Genomic DNA, 15833 nt, shown 5'->3' with positions numbered 1-15833 from the left:
CCATCTGACAAATGGAAGCCACCGCACCGTCCACTTGGGGTCCCGTATAAGGCGTATAAAGCCCCCGACCTATGAAGGGAGAGCTCATTTAAAGGGATCCACTGTCCACATAATCATGCTCATCATTATGGTCATTATTCTCATGTATCTGATTTTCCTCTGTGGGCCCAGAGCTCACATCTGAAGAACAGCCCTCCCCCTCCCAGCTGGCGAGGGGGGCCGGCGGGGGACAGGGCACCTGCTTCATTAGTACAGACAAGCTCATTAGCAGAGGCAGCGCTCAGCTCTTCTTAGATAAAGGAAGGAAGGAGCCGGGGGCAGGTGACGAGTCTCTAGGCCAGGTTAATTGCGAGACAGAAAGGGAATTTCCCGTCGCAACTAACAGCTTCCTTGTCAAGGGACCCAAGTGCTGGCCAAACCCCTTTGGGCTCCCTGGCAAGGCCTACGATCCAAACGTGGAGAACCAAATACCAGGATGGACAAGGGGTGGTCTCCTTGGGTCTGGGGTGGCCCTTGGGAAGGGCCCCTCTGCCCCCCCCCACGACGGTTCCCCCGACTGGGAGCATGATCCCCAGATGCTGTCAGCATGGCCTGAGATCCTCGGAGCCCAGATGCGCCCTCTGTGTCTTCTCTTTCCCACTCACTCATTTGTAAGTGTTTGCTGAGCTGAGCACCTACTATGTGCCAGGCCTTGGGGATTGGGGAGGGAGATGGAGAAACAAAAAATGAATGGAATGCAGGTCCTGCCCACCCCCAAAAGGAGGAAAAGGAGGAAATGCATACAGAGCTGATCTCTGGGGAGCTCACAGCAGGGAGACCTGGGGTGTTCTAGGCAAGGTGCCCACGTGTTTGACTGCTGACAGGTGGGGGGGGGGGGATGGTCTGTGACCAAAGACAACAAGTCATTTTCTGGCCGGGATGCACGGGGAGGGGGTGAATAGGTCTGGTGAGTCCCTCACATCCTCAGAGAGGCCTTCCCAGACCAGACCAGCCATCTAAAACAGACCCCCTCCCGGGGCGCCTGGCCGGCTCCATTGGAAGAGCAGGAGACTCTAGATCTCGGGGTCCTGAGTTCGAGCCCCATGTTGGGTGTAGAGGTTACTTTAAAAAGTAAATTTAAAAAACTTCTAGAAGTAATTAAAAATTACTGAAAAATAAAATGGACCCCTCCCTAGCTCTCCATTCTGGTCATATATCGTTCTAAGTACTGCTGTTACAAAGCTAATGTAGAGACAGGCATAGTTCTGTTCCCCCCCACCCCCCCCCCCAAGCGGATCGCTGCTAATGATGGCTGTGGGGAGGGATCTGTTTTTTGAGGGTGGCTTTTCCACACGGCTGTGTGACTTTGGACAAGCCCCTAAACCCCTCTGAGCTGCTTATGTGAGATGAGAATTCCAGCCCTCCCTCAACCTGTCCTGTGGTTGGGTAAGGACTCCCGCATATTAACCAGGCCCCAGAGTCTATTATTATAATGGGTGTATTTCCAGCATTATTCTGAGCGGGGAAAAGGACTTCCTGAAGGGGTCACAGAAGGTAGGAGGGACCCGCAGCAGTGACCTAGGAGACCACTGCCCCCCCCCCAGCCCAGCGGAGCCCTCCCCCCACCAAACCCCCGCCCCCCCCACCCCCGCCGTGTGCAGATGGGGAAACTGAGGCCAATCCAATTAAAAGCGAGCCCAAGGCCCTCTGCTCCGAGCTAGCTTCCCCCAGGTCCCGCACCCCCTACCCGCCAGGCAGGTGCCCCCACGCGGGCCCTCTCGCGCCCTTCCCCACCCCCATCTCTGCTAAACTCAGCCCACGCGCCCGCCCGGCCGCAAGCATAGAGCGACACTGCCATCTCGTGGCTACGCTGGCACTGCGGGCCTGGCCCGAACCGCAGAAGGAAGGGGGATACGAGGGGGCCCTGGGCAGAGGGGTTTCCCCACCCCTGCCGCAGCTTTGGAACGCCACCCCCCCCTTATCCTTGGCACCGCCAACGTTTCCAGCACCCATGCAGCGACCCCCGTCGTGACCCATCCATTGTCAGTTAAGATGTTCTTTGCCAAGACGGACTGACCTTTTCCAATGCAAATACTCGCGTTCAGCTGGGATGGTCCGGGGAACACCCTCAAAGCCACCCTCCCGTTTCCACCACCTCTGGCCGCGTGGTGGGTGAGGAGGGCCTCTCAGAATAGCAGCTGGGCTCCCTTGAATAGGAAGTCAAGAAGAATACAATTGCTAGCACACCTCGATATATGGACAAGTGACGGAAGGAAGGGGGTCCCTTTCCCGGGACCCCCCCCCCCAATGCAAGTACCTCTCATCTCTCTGTCCCACTTCCGTATTTTCTGCACAGCAGCTGTTACTACCTGGCATCATGCGTCCAGGAGGACGAACTTCATTAGTGCTGGTCTCCCCCACTGGAAGGCCAGCCCCTGTCTTGTTCACCAAATGGCTGGTGACAGAACAGGGCTGGGTGCAAGGGGAGAAAGTCCAGTAAATGGTGGTGAAATTGGTGAGCGAGTGAAAGGGCACCCGATTAGGAGCTGAGCCCTCGGGAGGCAGCAGAAACCCCAAAAGGCTGGTGAACATTGAGGACGGAAGGGGCTTGAGTCCACTTTCAGATAGAGCCCCAGTGGGTGGGGAGGCCCCAGGGAAGAGTGGCTTCCAGGGTGGTTCGGCACCCCCCCCTCCCCGAGCCGCCCTCCCCCACCCCCCAGCAGGGGATTTTGGAACAAGTTTTAACGGCTCTCGGGCAGAACAACCATTTAACACACACCAGGCAGGCACTGCTCTAAGGGCTTTCCACGCTTCGGGTTTTTTAGTTTATTTTTTATTTGCTTATAATTTATTGCTGCAAAGTAAATGTTTTCTAATTCATAGCTGTGAAGTACACATAGCATAAAACTGACCCTTTCGACCATTTCAAAATGTACAATTCCGTGGCATTTCGGACATTCACGGTGCTGTGCACCCATCACCCATATCCGGTTCCAGAACTTTCTCATCACCCCAAAGCGAAACCCTGGATCTCACCACGTGCTGTCTTTCGCGCCCGGCTTCCGCACCCAGAGCAGGCCCATCCACGGTTGTGGTATGAATCAGTACCTCACTCCTTGTTTCTCACTGAAGAATGCTCCATTGTGTGGGTAGGACACATTTTTGTATCCATTCATCGGCTGTTGGGCGTTTGGGTTGTCGGCACCTTTTGCTACTGTGAATAGAGCTAGGCTGAACACTTGTCCACAACCTTTTGTCACCTGTTTTCAGCCCAGGTTTGGGCTGAAACCCATTTTTAGTTCATTGGACCCTCACAACCATCTGCTCCATAAACCATAAAAGGCTGAGGAAACTGAGGCACGGAGAGCTTAAGCAATTTACCTGTGGGCACACTGCTGGCCAGCTAGGGGCACGATCAGATTTGACCCAGTCTGACTCTGGGGTCTGTTAGCCGCCAGGGTGGGTGGGATGTGTCTTTCCCACCCACTGTTGCCTCAGCACAGCCCAAGACCCCCAGAACTGCCAGACGCAGCCTACTCTCCTTCCCAGCAAGCTCCCAACTGGCTTAAGTGGCAACCTCAGCCCTTTGGGGGGGGGGGGGAGGAGGAGTCCTGATGGGTGTCAGCCAATCACCTTGGGTCCTGGCAAGGGACCACGCTAGAGGAGGCCTGTGACCCAGTGCCGACCAATGCGATCCATGTAGAAGGTAGTTGTGGGAAGCTTGCTTTCCTAGAACAGATGAGAGAGGCAAAGGGCCTGTTTTGCCCTCCACCCCTTCCTTCTTGCCATCTTAGAAAGTGAAGGTGTGATAGGAGGGCCCTGGCAGCCTCTTTTGGCCTTGAGGCACCACAGGACTACAGATGGCGGAACAGAAAGAGAGCTCCTGACAACATCTTTGAGCCATAGCGCCAGCCTCCAGGCCACACTTTCTGTTCACTGAGGTGATAAGCTGAATTGTTTAAACACAGCACCTCAGATATTAACTACCCCCTAACCAAAAGCAGCCTAATGGATAGAAGGAGGTCTAGGAAAAGCCCTGAGTGGACCGTGATATGTATTTACCACTCAACAAAATACCTCAAGTCAACAGGTGGAAAATACAAATATATAAATATATATATAATTAAATATTAGAATATTATAAATATAAATATAAATTATATATATTATATAAATATATATTATATAATATATATTATATATATTATATATATATATAATATATATAATATATATAAAACACATTGGGTGTTAGACATCACCTAACAAAATAAAACCTTTTTTCAAAAAGCAACGGTCTTGTCCCTGCACCTTCATACGTGTAGTTCTTCAAGGTAGGTCCCTGAAGAACGGATCACCAAGTGAAAGCGGGTACAATTCAGGCATTTTCGCATCAAGGGCCTCTCGGAAAAGTTGTGCCAATTCAAATTCCTAGGAGTGCGTAGCGGTTCGCACAAATCTTAACTTGAGGTCTATGAATTCAACCTCATTTGTTTTATTCATTTTTAATATACAATCTGGTTTATCCAATTAATAAAAGATTTCCCATTTGGGTTAGTCTATTATACATTATGAATTTGTAAATATCCAGGAGACTGTCACAATGAAATTTAGAAATTCAATGAAATCGTCACTAGTTATAATCTTTTCATCACTTACTGTAATTGTTTGGCCCTTCGGTAAACCAGGGGTGTGAGGGATGGCATTGTGCCATTGTCAGCAAAACGGGGGGGGGGGGGGGTTCTCCCCTGCAGAGCTCTTTCTCCTGAGCACATGTGCCTTTACAGTTTTAAATGTTTTTGGGGCGCCTGGGTGGCGCAGTCGGTTGAGCGTCTGACTTCAGCCAGGTCACGATCTCGCGGTCCGGGAGTTCGAGCCCCGTGTCGGGCTCTGGGCTGATGGCTCGGAGCCTGGAGCCTGTTTCCGATTCTGTGTCTCCCTCTCTCTCTGCCCCTCCCCCGTTCATGCTCTGTCTCTCTCTGTCCCAAAAAATAAATAAACGTTGAAAAAAAATTTAAAAAAAAATGTTTTTTATTTATCTCACAAATTATATTTATTCTTTGGTCTTTGTTTAGGGGCGCTTCCTGTGGGAAAACGGGGGGGCATTCCAGATCACGCTGGGATTAGTGTGCATTAGCTTCTCCGCTTTTGCAAAGCTCCTGAGGAGGTACAGAAAATGATAAAACACGGGACAGGGTAAGGTACCCAAGCTGGAGTTGATCACTTGTTAAATCACTGCATTTAGCCACGAAGGACCAAGAGATGTCCTCTTGTCTGGAACCACAGGGCTCAGAACAGTGTTATAGTTGATAATGACAAAAAGCAAAGCCAAGAGGGATGACTGATCGGTTTGCATGGCCGCAGTGTAGGCTTGGCTGCTTCCAGGAACCCAATGTCCTCAGGACTCCGTGTCAGAAGAAGAACGGCAGGGGCGCCTGGGTGGCTCAGTCTCAGTCGGTTGAACTTGAACGTCCGACTTCGGCTCAGGTCATCTCGCAGTCCGTGGGTTTGAGCCCCACGTTGGGGTCTGTGCTGAGAGCCCGGAGCCTGCTTTGGAATCTGTGACTCCCCCTCCCTCTCTGTCCCCTCCCCCACTCATGCTCGCACGCGCTCTCTCTCTCTCTCTCTCTCTCTGTCAAAAATAAATAAACATTAAAAACATTTTTTTAAAGAATGTCAGCAAGAAAGTATGACTGGCCTCGGAGAGGTCATATGCCCATCCCTGAACCAATCACTGGGCTCAAGGGATGGGATAAGCTAATTGGCCAGGCTGGAGTCACGTGCCCAACCCCAGCGCGGGGAGAGCATCAGCCCTGCCCAAACCGCACAGCCTGAGAGCCGGGTACGGGGGGGGGGGGGCGGGGGTCAAGGGCAGACGTCCAGGGTAAGTGGATTCAATGTTAAGAACAGACCCAGAAGGAACACTGCTCCACCGATGAGAGAGCGCCCTCCTCGCCCTTGGACATTCCCAAAACACGCTTTTTTTTTTTTTAATGTTTGTTTATTTTTCACAGAGAGAGACACAGAGCATGAGCGGGGGAGGGTCAGAGAGAGAGGGAGACACAGGATCGGAAGCAGGCTCCAGGCTCCGAGCTGTCCGCACAGAGCCCAATGCGGGGCTCGAACTCACAGACCGTGAGATCATGACCTGAGCCGAAGTCGGACGCTCAAGCTCAACCGACTGAGCCACCCAGGCGCCCCCAAACACACTTTCATTCAGCAAGCAGAAGACACAGATGATGCTTATGCCTTTAAGAATGTAAATTAGGGGCTCCTGGGTGGCTCAGTCGGACTTCGGCTCAGGTCACGATCTCACGGCTCGTGGGTTCGAGCCCCGCGTCGGGCTCTGTGCCGACAGCTCAGAGCCTGGAGCCTGCTTGGGCTTCTGTGTCTCCCTTGCTCTCTGCCCCACCCCTGCTTGCACGCTCTAACTCTCTCTCTCTCTCTCAAAAATAAAAACATTTTTTAAAAAGAATATAAATTAAAATTTTTCATGCAATCACGTTTCCTCAAGCATGTTTGCACTGAACAAATCCCTGCACTTTGGACCCTAGAGCCGGGGCACCCCAGCGTCTCACCGTCGACACCTCTAAGTAAGGTGGCAGAAGCCCAACGCGGAGCATCACTAATGAGTCCTCAGCATGCTCCCGCCTTAGAGAAGGACACGCCGCGGCGTCCGCTCCGGTCCCCGGCTACGGGCGCCCCTGACCACCTGATCGACTGAATGTGAGCCTCTTTCTCCTACTGCTTAAGACCCTCCGGTGTGTGATGGGCCACTGAACCATGCCAGTAAAATCAGAGGGGGTGCTTTCACCCCCATTTCACAAATGAGGAGACTGAGGCTCAGGGGGTGAATCCATGTGCTTTAAATCACGAAAAATGGCACCGCTGGGGTTGGAGGCAAGACTAACTGTCCCCAAAGCCCTCTCCGAGTTCTTCCTCGGGCCCCTCAGAGGGCCACTCCTGACGGAGAGATGCCGAGCTGCCTGCCAGTGGGAAACCGCGGCCTGTGTCACATCCTCCCCGGAGAGGCTGCTCCCAGACGAGGGGCCTGGCTAGCACGGCCACACGGCTGTGGGGACAACCAACTGCCCGGCTTCTCCCACCAGCGCCGGGCTGGAACTGGGGGGGTGAGATCTGGGCTCTCAGGACCAGCAGACAGAGCCTCCCGTACAGAAACCCACTGTCTGGGAGGGCGGGGGCCCCAAAGCATTCGGATCCCTGCCATGGAAATTCATGTGCGGTCGAGATGCCACAGTGCTGAGCTCCGCGGCAGCCCCCAGGCAGCCCGCACCTGTTCTGGGGGGTGTGGGGGGAGGGGGGCAGGGGTACCGCTGAGCTTATTAAATGCAGCGGTTAAAGGCCCCCTGGGTATCGCCTCCTTGGAACCACACCATCTAAATTTCACCGCGATCGTCTTGACATTTGCAAATTCATAACGTATAATGAGCTCACCTGAAGTGGAAATCTTTTATTAATTGGAGACTATATAATAACAGTGAATAAATACAACAAACCAGGCTGACTTTGTGGCCGACCTCCAAGAAACTTGGGCCGCGGAGGCAGGCTTCGCACTCGTGACCCTTGGGGCCTGAGGACCGGGCGGGCGGCTGAGGCCAGCGCCCACCCTCCTGCCCGGGTGGGTCCCCAGGCAGGGTGCACGAGTTCCCCACCAAGACAGAAGGCGCTTCTCGGCGGGATGCTGTGCTACCTGAATCCCCTAGGGGCGCTGGGACACTTTGGGACGCGTGGCTCACAGGTGGCAGAGCCCAGAGGGCAACGCTTGTCAGTCTCTTTCTGCGCCCACCCTCGGCTTCTCCTCTCTCTGCGATTTACGGAACAAAGCTACGCTTCCGTCCCGAGACGTGGGTGCCCAGAGCGGGACACCGGCCACGGGCCCACCCTGAGGTCCACCGCCGCCCACAGGTGCCCCATCGGCCCCGGGGGCCTCCTCACGCCGTGTCAGGACCCCTCTGTCCCATTTGAAGCGAGGCCTTATTTCCAGGGCTCTTCTGGAGAGCTTGCACACGCAGCTAAGAGGAGAAGCTATAAACACCAAGTAAAACCGTTTGAAGCTGTGCTGACAGCTCCTTGCAGAACGAAGGCCTTGGTTATGTAACGAGGCCGCCTGGGGAAGGAACGCCTGTGCCTGCTCAGGGTTTGCAAAAAAAGGAAAAACAGGTTAAAAAAAAAAAAAAAAAAGGTAAACCTGCCCTCCTCAAGCCTCACTCATTCGTTATTCTCTGGACGGATCCTTACTGAGCCCCTCGTATGCGCCAGGCACCGCCATACGTTCCGGGGCTGTGCCAGAGAACCAGACCAAATTCTGGAAAGCTCGTGGAAAAGCGGACATTCTAGTGTGGGGAGAAAGATCGTAAACCGAGTAAGCAGGCAAAACCTATAAGCGGGTCAGACGAAACTCGGTGGGAAGAAAAGTAAAACAAAAGTTGTTTGTTTGTTTTTTTGTAATGTGTTGTTTTGATTACTTTTTTAATTAAAAAATTTTAAAGTAAACTCTACCCCCAATGTGGGGCCCAAACTCACGACCCTGCGATCAAGAGATGCGTGTTCTACTGACTGAGCCCTAACAAAGTATCTTTAAAGGTTTTTGTGGGGTTTTTTTTTAATGTTTATTTATTTTTGAGAGAGAGAGCATGAGCTGAGGAGGGGCAGAGAGAGAGGAAGACAGACAGACTCTGTGCCGTCAGCATAGAGCCCACTGCAGGACTTGAACTCCCAAATCGCGAGATCATGGCCTGAGCCAACATCAGATGCTTAACTGACTAAAGTCATCTAGGTGCCCCCGAAGAAAATATGTTTAGAGTGGAAGAAAAAAGAGTCAGAAAAGGCTCCCCTGAAAAGGCGCCATTTGAGCAAACACTTGAAAGGATGAGAGAATGAGCCACACCGGGGAGACAGACAGTAAGAACAGCAAGTGCAAAGGCCCTGGGGTTGGATGGTGCCACAGGCAGAAAGGCATACATGGAGACCCACGGCCCGGACTGGGAACTTCGCAGACTCCGTGGCCAGAAGACAACAGCTCCTGACAACAGGAAGCAAACTATGCAGCTGCCAGGAAGCAGATGTGCTGGGCTGGCGGGGCAGGGAGACAGCTTCCGGGAGAGGAGGGATGGGGGTGAGAGCTGATTCATCCCTGCAGTGCCTGGCAGGCAGAATTCTCAGATGGCCGGAGATTCCCACCCTGCACAGTCCCAGGCCTGTGAATATGGTGGATTTTGTTCCTGGACAGGTTATGTTACGTGGTGCCCTTGACGTTAAGAAAGGCACGTGGTATCACGTGATCCCTTGGAAGAGACTGGGCTCTTCCCGGAGTCAGATATTTGAAACAAGAGCCGTTCTCCATCGCCGGCTGTGAAGCTGGACGGGGCGGCCCCAGAAGGGATGTGGGTGGTCTCTAACCGCCACGAGCTGCTCCCAGGTTAACGGTCAGCCAGGAAGAGGGATGTCAGGCCTACCGCCGCCGGAACTGAACTTCACCACCACCGCTTAAGCTTGGAAGAGGGTCCCAGGTCCCGATGGGCCCCCAGGCATATTGTGTCTGGTTCCTGACCTGCAGAGCTGTGAGTGAGGAAGTCATTTGAGCCCTAAGTCTGGGGTAATTTGTAATGCGGCAACAGGAGACCAAGGAACACTCATGAAATGTTTTTGAGGACCTACCTACTATGTGCTGGAGACACGGCCATGGACAAGACAGATAAGGTCCCTCCCCGAATGGGGCTTATATTCAAATTAGGGAAATAGGCGGCGAGCAAGGAAACAAACCAGATGATGTCGGATGGCGGCAATGCTGATCCCTGAAAGATGGGGGGCCCTGGGACCCGGACCGCGGGCGAGGCTTCCAGCCAGTGGGGCCCGTGCCACAAACCAGCCCCCACCAGGCAGAAGCCTTAGCCACGTGGCCGCTCCAAAGCCCTGTGGGATTGGCCCACCCCTCCACCCTCGTCTCCCACCACTGTCTTCCTCTCTCCTTGTGCGGAAGCCTCTGGCCCTCCTCTTCTGCCAACACACCACGCTTGTTCCCACCTCAGGGCCTTTGCACCTGCTACTTCCTTCATCACACGCCTGGCTTCTCATGGATCCAGTTTCTCCCGCAGGATCGCCTCCTCAGAGCCCTCTGCCAGCCACCCCCCCCCCCAAGAAGCCCTCCCCACCTGCACGTCTATTTGCCCGCCATGTTTTATTGTCTTCTTCGCGGGTATCACTCTCAAAAATTATCTCCCTTATTAATTTACGTGTCGCCGGTCTCCCCCACCGGAATGTAAGCTCCAATACTGCAGACACCGTGCCTTTCGCTGCCGTTTCCCAGAACCGAAAACAGCTCCCGGTACATAAGAGACGTTCAATAAATATCCACTGACTGAATGATTGGAAAATTCCTCTGATCAGTCAGAGGTTGTTTTTATTTCTTCCCAGAGATGGGGGGTGGGGGTGGGGAGGAGGGTGGAAAGCAGCGAAGAAGGAATAATTCATAGAAAAATGAAAATCCTAAGCTATAGCGAGACATCCATTTGCATAATGACAAGCATCTGATTTTTAATATAATTCCACCTCCAAAGTAAATGTGAGCTATTCAAATGGAGCTGGGCCCCGGGAAAGGGCTCAGCTAAACAGGGGGCAGCAGTCACAGGGGCGCAGATCAAAACCTCCCTGGAGGTTTCGGGGGTTGCTCTGCAACCCTCCGTTGCAGAACAATCTCCGTCTGTGCCCGGCCTAACCCAACACTCATTACCAGCTTCCTTCTGCCTTGCCGCCTCACCGCCTACAGACGGGAAGGCTGAACATTTATTTTCCCGGGCCTTCTTGAAGACCTACTTCTGTCCAGTGAGATGAATGGTCTGGAAATGGTCTGGGAGTGTCTCTGCCTACCAGAAAGGGAACAGGGGGGGCCTAATCGGGCCCCAGCCTGTCTTCTGGCCTTAACCAGTGCTGTGATTGCTGGAGTTACGGCAGCCATCTTGTGACTGTGAAGACAAGACCGGGAGAATCACAGAGACTTTTGGCCCTTCCTTGAGCAGCTTTATCATCACCCAAAGATGACCACTTCTGGAATACACATTGTGGTATGTGTGTGTGTGTGTATATATATATACATATATATGTGTGTGTATGTGTATATATATATACACATATATACGTGTGTGTGTATATATATGCGTGTATATATATATATTCTTTTTTTTTTAAGTAAATCTTTCTTAAGCCACAAGAGTGAAGTTTCCTGTTACCTGCAAGCAAAAACCATTTCTTACCAATAGGTATGGTTTCAGGTAGCTCAACAGAACCGAACAAAGTTTTGTCTCTTGTCAAAGCAACTTCATGGCCGCGACCTCATCTCATCGACTCAACACCCCTGAGACTGGATGGGCAGACTTCAGTTTCCCCACTTGTCAGATGAGAACTCTGAGACTCAGAGAGAGGTCAAGGGGCCTGCCGAGCCTCACACGGCTTTGTGGCGACAGCTGGAACTCAGGACTAAAACTGGGCTTCCAGATTCCCAGTCCGACACACGGAAAGACAAGAACCCATGATATAAAATAGGATCCCTACAACAACAACAACAACAATAACAACAAGCACAAAACAAACCAAAGAACCCCAGCCATCATTACAAACCTCTATTCTATGGCTTTAGATTAAGAGAAAACCGTTGGGATTCACATACCAACCCAGGATCCGGTGGCCCGGGCTCAGAAACGAGCGGGACCCCAGCGCGGAAAGCCAGCAGCAGCTCTCAACGACCGCAGACGGTGTGAGCCCGTCCGCCATACAGAGCAGCGGGACGTGCCTTGGTCTGCAGGGGTCTTTGACAGGGACAAATCGTCCCAGGGCCCCTGGGAATCACATAGGTGGGAAGCCTGCCGGAGTACAGCTTAGCACCTCAGTTCACAGCAAAGGAGAGGCAGCCCAAGGCATTCGCTGCAAGGACGAGGAAAAAGTCAGCGGCCCCGAGAGGGGCAGAGACAAAAACCGGTGGCAGAGACAACAGCGGCCATGACCGCACGGGGCCCACGAAGCCAACCCCACGCCCTGCATTTGGGGCCCAGGAGAGGCCCCTGGGATCATAAACACAGATGTCCACGGGGGCCAAGCTAAGTCGCATAAAGGAGCGAGATAGGGCAGGTGTGGGACAACAAGGAATGGGGCAGACTGCAGCCAAATGGAAGAACACACACACTGTATACAGACACTCAGGTTTCTTTTCTTTTTTTTTTTTAATGTTTTTCAACGTTTTATTTATTTTTGAGAGAGAGAGAGACAGAGACAGAGACAGAGCGCAAGCTGGGGAGGGGCAGAGAGAAAGGAAGACCCAGAATCCGAAGCAGGCTCCAGGCTCTGAGCTGTCAGCCCAGAGCCCCCAATGCAGGGCTCGAACCCACGAACCGTGAGATCATGACCCGAGCCGAAGTCGGATGCTTAAACGACCGAGCCACCATCCGGGCACCCCCAGGTTTCATTTTTAAGAAGTGGTCCTGGCGAACAGGCACGGGTGCATCCCAGGACTGAACGAGATTTCGGGAAACCACAGGGGAATCGGGGCTCGGGTCAAAAGGAAATTTGAGTAGAAAGAGGAACGTGAATTATCGTGGTAGACGTCTGTCCTGTGAGCCCCCTGTGCCCATGTGGGGGATTCCCCGCTGGGTGCATCCTCACGAAAACCAGCAGCTGCCTCACACCAATAAATGCTAATTGATCGTTTTATTTTATTTTTTAAGTTTTATTAATCTAAGCAATCTCTACACCCAACGTGGGGCTCAAACTCACAACCCTGAGATCAAGTCACGCATTCCGCCAACAGAGCCAGCCAGGTGCCCCGTGATCAGTTTAAAATAAGAATGGTGAGGGGCGCCTGGGTGGCGCAGTCGGTTGAGCGTCCGACTTCAGCCAGGTCACGATCTCGCGGTCCGTGAGTTCGAGCCCCGCGTTGGGCTCTGGGCTGATGGCTCGGAGCCTGGAGCCTGTTTCCGATTCTGTGTCTCCCTCTCTCTCTGCCCCTCCCCCGTTCATGCTCTGTCTCTCTCTGTCTCAAAAATAAATTTAAAAAATGTTAAAAAAAAAAAATTTAAAATAAGAATGGTGAGGGGTGCCTGGGTGGCTCAGTCGGTTGAGCGTCCGACTTCGGCTCAGGTCATGATCTCCCGGTTCGTGGGTTCGAGCCCCGTGTCGGGCTCTGCGCTGACAGGTGGGAGCCTGGAGCCTGCTTGGGATTCTGTGTCTCCCTCTCTCTCTGCTTCTCCTCCGCTCACACTCTGTCTCTGTCTCTGTCTCTCTCTCTCTCAAAAATAAACATTAAAGAACTTTTTTAAATAAATAAACGAAGAATGGTGAGAGCTAAAACTCGGAATGGTTGAGCCCCTTCAACATGTTTCACATATGCTGTCATTTACACAGCCCTGCAGGGGTGGACACAGTTGTTTTAATGCAAGTGAGCAAACTGGGGCACACATGTTGCCCCAGGTCGCACAGACACTGCCCGGCCGAGCCAGGAGTCAAGGCCACGCAGTCTGGCTCCGGAGCCCGCGGGCTGAATCCCCCGCCTCCCCTCCCCGCCCCCCATGACAAGGGCGTGACAGTGCTGGGCACCTGGGCCGACCTGACGGCAGAGAGACAGGGAGACGCGACCCCGGGGACGGAGCCGTGTCCGCTGTCCAGGGATCCAGGGGCCGGCAGCCTCAGCAGGCTAATTCTGTGCCTGCTTCTCCGTCTGGACGTCCTCGATCTACCCGTTCGGGGAGCATCTTTTTTGGCCACTTCCCAACAGCACCGTCATCACCCCCGGTATCGTTTCCGTAAAGCCCTTTTCGGCCTGAGGCCATGACTCGGTCTCTTTGTGCACGTCCGGGTATCCTGGTGGACACAGCTCCGTCCGAGGCACCGCTGCATCTGTGACCCGAGCCCTCCGGCCACTGTGCTGACAATAAGCTAGCTCCCTTGTGACTTGATCCCTAAGATCCAGGGGGTCTGGTCTTCGCAACCCGCCAGTCCTGGATTCAGATAACCCTGGCTTTCTGAAGTCTGAGGCCTTACCGGGAGGGGACCAAGGCCGCAGCTAAACCCCCGTTCCGGAACGATCGCACCCGTCCTGGTGACAGCGGCCAGGACCACAGCAGGCAGTACGGTCTGACCAGGGATCTCGATCGGACCCAGACGCAGGTTTTACTGCCTTTCATCATTATTAAGAATTAGCTCTGTGTCATTAGCACACCGAGCCATCAACTTAAACCTGTCCGGCCATCTGGACAAGGCTCTTGCTAACAGCACGGAGCCCAGATGGACGCTGTTAGGAGAGCTGTGAGCGGAGACCAGCTAAGAGGAAGAGAGAGAAAGACACAAAGGCGGAGCGACAGACACAGAATGAGATCCGCGTGCCATATGCCCATTTCCCAGATGTGGACACTGAGTCCCACGGGACAAGCTGGCTAAGGGCCAGGCCCTCTGAACTCACGGCCTTCCAAGGCAGGTCTGCTACCTGGGCCTGACCAGAAGCGTTTCCCTTTCCCTTCCGCGCAGAGGGCCCAGGCTTTCCTCGGGGGAGCTACATTCTCTCCTGGAGTCAAACTGCAGACCCACAAGGGGCCACATGACCCGAGCCTGGCCAATCCTCCACAGGGAGGGCTCCCGCAATGTCAAGCCCTGGGGGTCAGGCCCACGGACTTTGCTGGAACTCTTGGGAAAGGCCCTGCGAAGACCAGCTTCCTAGATAACAAGGATGCACGTCGGGCGACCGGGGAATCGGGCGCTGACGTGAAATCAGGCGTTTCCACATGACTTGATGGAAAGCAAGAGATTGACTGGGGGGCCCCTGCGGAAGGTACGGGGGGGGAGAGGCGGAGCTGGGTGGGGGCTTCGAGACCCCCATGTGGACATGACTGCACAAGACACCTGCACAGGTGCTGAGCAGAGGTGCCCACACCCCCACCACCCTCCCCTCTGCTGCCCCATCCTGGTCCAAGTCCCGGTCCCTGGCGGGGTGCAGCTCAGAGGCACAGGGAGACCCCACAGGCTGCCCACTGACCTGTCGCTTGCCACGGAAGGTCTCCTCGCAGGGAAACACAGCAGTGGCCCCAGGGCAGGGCACACGGAACATCGGTGGCCTCTTGCTACCTGGCAAGGACAGTGGCCTGACGGTGACTGGACACAGAGGGCGGCAGCACCCTTGGTGGGACAGAGGAGATGCACCCAGGACCTGGTCTGAGGTCCTGGATACAGCCATGCTTGAAATCCATACCCAGACTTCTTGGTGGCATTAGCCAATAGAGCATCCCTTGTTTGTGTTTGTGTGTTTGTTTGTTTGTTTGTTTGTTTGTTTGTTTTGAGAGTGCATGAGCAGGGGAGGGGCAGGGCCAGAGAGAATCCCAAGCAGGCTCTGCACTGCCAGCACAGAGCCCAACGCAGGGCTCGATCTCAGGAACCATGAGATCCTGACCCACCTGATCCGAAACCAAGAGTCGGATACTTAACCGCTTAGCCGACTGAGCCGCCCAGGCTCCCCAGATCTTCCCTTTTCTAAAGCCGGATGGGTTGGGTGTTTTCACTTGCTCTCCTCAGAATCTAAAGTTCTTGGTCAAGCCCGCTCCTTTAAGTTTGATAAGTGAATATTTTAGTTAATGGAATCCTGTGGAAACTTGCACAGATCAAAGTGAGCAGGGGACAGAGCCTGCAGACACAGCCGCTGGGTCAAGGGCAGCTACGGGAGACAGCGTGCGACTCGTTCTAGGACACACGGTAGAAGGCTGCGTTCATATTCCTACCTCTAAAATACAGTCAGACGTTAACAATTACGCGGCTAAAATTCAGTGTCGCTTTTTTTCTCGCTGATGGTCTCCTATCGGAGA

Source organism: Herpailurus yagouaroundi, unplaced genomic scaffold (assembly GCF_014898765.1).
Source record: "Herpailurus yagouaroundi ecotype Mexico unplaced genomic scaffold, PumYag 191, whole genome shotgun sequence".
NCBI lineage: Eukaryota > Metazoa > Chordata > Mammalia > Carnivora > Felidae > Herpailurus > Herpailurus yagouaroundi.
The sequence above is the reverse complement of the archived record's forward strand: the minus strand, read 5'-3'. Positions refer to the sequence as shown.